Below are 5,480 nucleotides of genomic sequence, written 5' to 3' on the forward strand. Positions count from 1 at the left end.
ATCTTTAATCCATTTTGAGTTTATTTTTGTGTATGGTGTTAGAAAGTGTTCTAGCTTCATCCTTTTACAAGTGGTTGACCAGTTTTCCCAGCACCACTTGTTAAAGAGGTTGTCTTTTTTCCATTGTATATCCTTGCCTTGTTTGTTGAAAATAAACTGTCCATAGGTTCATGGATTTACCTCTGGGCTTTCTATTTTGTTCCATTGATCTATATTTCTGTTTTTGTGCCAGTACCATATTGTCTTGATGACTGTGGCTTTGTAGTAGAGCCTGAAGTCAGGCAGATTGTCTTAAAATATGGAATGCTTCACGAATTTGCGTGTCATCCTTGCACAGGGGCCATGCTAATCTTCTCTGTATCGTTCCAATTTTAGTATATGTGCTGCCGAAGTGAGCACCATGTCCAGTTCTTATTAACATTGCATAATAAAAGATCGAATTGGTGCTGAGTGAGGTTTCTAGATACCTCTCAGCAAGGCTGAGGTTCACTACTGGAACTTTAGAAGGTTGATTCCAGTTAAAGTATGTGTGTGTGTGTGTGTGTGTGTGTGTGTGTGTTTGATATTTATTTATTTATTTGGCTGTACCAGGTCTTAGTTGCAGCATGTAGGATCTTCAATCTTTATTGTAGTATGCAAACTCTTAATTGCTGCATGTGGGATCTAATTCCCTGACCAGGGGTTGAACCCAGGTCCCCTGCACTGGAAGTGCAGAGGCTTAGTCACTGGACCACCAGGGAAGCCCCAGCTAAAGTTTTTAAGAGTGCTCTTTTCTCTTGCACCTTCTCTATGTTCTGGATACTTGATGTTTTCTATTTATAATCTTCCAAAAGTAAGTGAAGTGTAACTATGGATATTATTCTCAGAGATTCCTCTCTTCAACACTTAACTCCATGCATAAAAATATGGATTTGAATGCTCTTTCATTTTTCTTTCTGTGTGCCCTCCCTCTCCCAGCTAATACTGCTCTGTCCTCCTCTCTAAGCATGCATGCAAGCAGCATATTGTTATGAAATAAAATTGGCTTCACAAAACAGTGATGAAATAAAATTTAAAAATAAAATTTAAAAATAAAATTGGATCCCCCAGTCAAATTCTTAATTTTTCTTATGACATAACCTTGGAAAGTAATATAGCTGCTCTGAATCTCAATCATCTAATTAAAAAGAGTGATAATTCTTCTAAGTTGTGAAAACTGAAGTGGTAATGCTTGTGAAAGCATTTTCTAAAAATATTGTCATTAACCAGTGTAATCTTCTCACATATCCTTGTTGCTAACAATTATTGAGAACTATTCTGTGACAGACACTGACTTAGGCTTTATAGTTTTTTTCTCATTTTGTTGTTCAGTCGCTCAGTCATGTCCAGCTCTTTGCAATTCCATGAACTGCAGCACATCAGGCTTCCCTGCCCTTTACCATCTCCTGGAGCTTGCTTAAACTCATGTCCATTGAGTCAGTGATGCCATCCAACCATCTCATTCTCTATCGTCCCCTTCTCCTCCTGCCCTCAACCTTTCCCAGCATCAAGGTCTTTTCCAACGTGTTGGCTCTTTGCATCAGGTGGCCAAAGTATTGGAGCTTCAGCCTCAGCATCAGTCCCTCCAATGAATATTCAGATTGAATTCCTTCAGGATTGACTAGTTGGATCTCCTTGCAGTCCAAGGGACTCTCAAGGGTTTTCTCCAACACAATAGTTCAAAAGCATCAATTCTTCAGTGCTAAGCCTTCCTTATGGTCCAACTCTTACATCCCATATATGACTACTGGAGAAACCATGGCTTTGACCTATATGGACCTTTTTCTCATTAATCATCACAAAAAAACCCCTAATTTGTGCTAACAATAATGCTAATTTTATCCTCATGAGAATGAGAAAACTGATGCTTAGAAGGGCTAAGTATTTAACCCAAGTTCATGCAGGTAATAAGTGTTAGAGTGTTTAAGCTCAGGCAGGAAGATTCCAGGCCCTAGTTCTGAGTCTCCATCTGGCAGAATTCAGATATTTTGCTGGTGGCATCAGGGAAGGAGGAAGGAAAGCAGGTTAGCGAAGTCCCCTCAGATCACATCCCCATGCATGGCTGTCTCTCCACCATTCTCTCTCAACTTTCCTATGGTGCAGTGAGTCAAGCAAGGCCTTAACACCCATGGAGACACATCTGGTTGTTCCCATCACCCCAGCCAGCAGTTGATGATCTAATAGAAAGCTAGATTTCTACAGACTTCTATATAGCTCCAAGCTGCTGTCAGAGCCCAACATCACTGATTTATAAACACTTTTTTGGCCTGCTCTTTCCTTCTAGCTATGCACTTGACAAATCTCTCTATGTGAAAAGCCCCAGGGTCAAAAGAGGATATTGAGTTATAATCTAATAATCTAACAATCTAAAGAATTCAGCAATGACTGCAACCTCCTTTGAGAGCTTTCCTTACAATGTGGACCAAGTGAAAAAATAGGATTACTGAAGAAGGGACTATAATCTGAAGCTAAGTGGGGTTTAAGTAGATAGACCTGTCACCTTCTGGCCAAATAGTATTGCTGCTCTCTCTCATGGTTCTCCATTACTCCATCATTAATTGACTCCTCAGAACTGGATGGCATTTAAACATTAACTAATGGCACTAATAAACCTTCTATGCAACACACTCTGTGGATAGCAGATCCTTACAATAAGCATCCTCCCTATTTGACAGATAAAGTAATTAAGGTTCAGGGACTTGTCAGAGGTCACACAGGCAGGAGGTGGAAGACTAGGATTTAAATCCAAGTTGTGTTGGGACCATAGCCTGGTACTTGTTCCTGGGCCACACTGCCTCTTGGACTGACCCTCATCACTCATTCTCTGGCTTACTGGACTGTGTCAATCTTGCCTGATCAGAATCTCAATACTACATGCGATAAGATGAATAACCCTACTTCTAAAATATCAGCTGGGTTGCAGTTTTCTCACCCTGATTCATGGAGATGAAGAGGCATTGCTAAGGCATCGAGGCTCCTGTCTGAGAAACCAGAGCCTTCTGCTAACAATCAGCTGACTGCAGTGCCTGGCTTTCTGCAGAAACAGTCTGTTTGAACACCAGCATCAGATATACTCATTCGGAAAAACTCCTTCTGCCCACCCCCCTTAGATCTCTGTTGAGTTTCTATTTCCCATTAATCTGTGTTCCCAGAATGGACCTAACTCGGGGAAAAAAACCAAAGGTTGGATTCGCACAAAAATATGTGCTTTTCATTAGATTGTCAACAGCACAAGTTGTAACCTGCCCAACTTCAACACTTGGAATAGAAGCATAACACATAGTCTGAGAAACACAATTAATGCTATTCTCCCACTATGTCCCTGACTGCTCAGGATCTCTGGCCCCCTACTGATTCATCAGACCCAAAATAAATGCTACAGTCTGGCATCCAAAGTCTTCTGTTATCTGTCTCCAGGTCTCTCTAGTTAAACCTGGCTATTCCTCCAAAGCTCCCTAGCTTGGCAGGCAGTCCCCTCCCCTGCCCAACTCTTCCCCTCTAGCCAAGGTGCCTTGGCTCATGCCTGAAACACCTTCTCACCTCTATCCTCCCCTCTAACTCCATCATTTCTTTTTAAGACTCACAAGGCTCCAGGAAGCCTTTCCTGACCAGCCTCTATGTCTGCATTTCTTTTCATTAGCTCTTATTCAGTAAACTGTTACTGAGTCCAAGCTCACTCTGCTCACTGCACAACAGGCCAATAAGTCTACAGACAAGGTGTTGAGGCAAGGAATACAACTTTATTTGAAAAGCTGGCAGATGAGAAGGTGGTGGACTAATGTCTCAAAATAACCATCTTGTTGGTGTCTAGATGCCAGGTTCTTTTATAGAACAGGGAGAGGGAGGTGAGGAAGTAAAATTAAAAAAAAAAAAAGCCATTAACCTTACAAATATCTTCTAGAATGGCCAGTCTCCAGGAGGGAATGTGTTAATTTCTCCCTTCCTATAGCCCCTTCCACAGGTGTACAGGGTTCTGAACAAAGGCATTTTAGTTTAACAATTAAGTAGCGGGGCAGTGTTCCCCAAAGCAGGACATTATGTATGATTATAATAACAAAAGCAATGAGAAGCAAAGATTAAAGTCAAAGAAACAGATTCAACATGTAGTCAAAATTGGCTCTTCTCTATAACAAACCAACAAATAGCAAGCATCTCCATTAAGTCATCATGCCCTTCTTTGCCCAGCATTTTTTAAAGTTTTTTCCATGTGCCAGGCACTGGGATGCGTATGTTGCAAATCATCCTCTTGCTGTGCTCTCCATTTTAGGAAACCTCCTCAAAGACGTTGTTTATACTCGTGTCTCAATTCCTGTCCTCTCATGCTCTTTTGAACTAACTTCAAACAGATTCTTGCCTCCACCTGTCCACTGAAATTGTTCTTTTTAAGGTCACTAATGATTTCTATGCTGCTAAATCCAATGGTCACTTTTCAGTCCTCTTCTTTGTTGACCTTTCAACAGGATTTGATACAAGCATCTGACTCTATCATGTCCTCTTATAAAGATTAAGTTTTACTCATGAGAAGTTAGATAATATTCCAAAAAAAATCTATTTCATACTCTTTGACTTTATGAAATAAAGGCTGAATACACACACACACACACACACACACACATACAATTACTATAATTGTTTTAGCTGCAACTATAATCTGATATAAGGATGGCTACGCTAGTAAAGTAATGCTCAAAATTCTCCAAGCCAGGCTTCAGCAATACGTGAACCGAGAAGTTCCAGATGCTCAAGTTGGTTTTAGAAAAGGCAGAGGAGCCAGAGATCAAATTGCCAATATCCTCTGGATCATCAAAAAAGCAAGAGAGTTCCAGAAAAACATCTATTTCTGCTTTATTGACTACGCCAAAGCCTTTGACTGTGTGGATCACAATAAACTATGGAAAATTCTGAAAGAGATGGGAATACCAGACCACCTGACCTGCCTCTTGAGAAACCTGTATGCAGGTCAGGAAGCAACACTTAGAACTGGACATGGAACAACAGACTGGTTCCAAATAGGAAAAGGAGTACGTCAAGGCTGTATATTGTCACCCTGCTTATTTAACTTATATGCAGAGTACATCATGAGAAACACTGGGCTGGAAGAAGCACAAGCCGGAATCTAGATTGCCGGGAGAAATATCAATAACCTCAGATAGGCAGATGACACCACCCTTATGGCAGAGAGTGAAGAGGAACTGAAAAGCCTCTTGATGAAAGTGAAAGAGGAGAGTGAAAAAGTTGGCTTAAAGCTTAACATTCAGAAAACTAAGATCATGGCATCTGGTCCCATCACTTCATGGCAAATAGATGGGGAAACAGTGGAAACAGTGTCAGACTTTATTTTTTGGGGCTCCAAAATCACTGCAGGTGGTGACTGCAGCCAAGAAATTAAAAGACACTTACTCCTTGGAAGGAAAGTTCTGACCAACCTAGATAGCATATTAAAAAGCAGAGACAAGACTAAA

General features: G+C 40.8%; 1 non-coding gene across 1 annotated transcript; it reads right to left on the bottom strand.

The window, feature by feature from the left end:
- Positions 1-292: 292 nt before the first annotated feature.
- On the bottom strand, positions 293-399 carry LOC139037622 (U6 spliceosomal RNA). The gene has a single exon (XR_011490497.1). It is a non-coding gene; the product is annotated as a U6 spliceosomal RNA (small nuclear RNA).
- Between the last annotated feature and the right edge of the window lie 5,081 nt (positions 400-5,480).

The sequence above is a fragment of the Odocoileus virginianus genome, chromosome 11 (genome assembly GCF_023699985.2).
Source record: "Odocoileus virginianus isolate 20LAN1187 ecotype Illinois chromosome 11, Ovbor_1.2, whole genome shotgun sequence".
Lineage (NCBI taxonomy): Eukaryota > Metazoa > Chordata > Mammalia > Artiodactyla > Cervidae > Odocoileus > Odocoileus virginianus.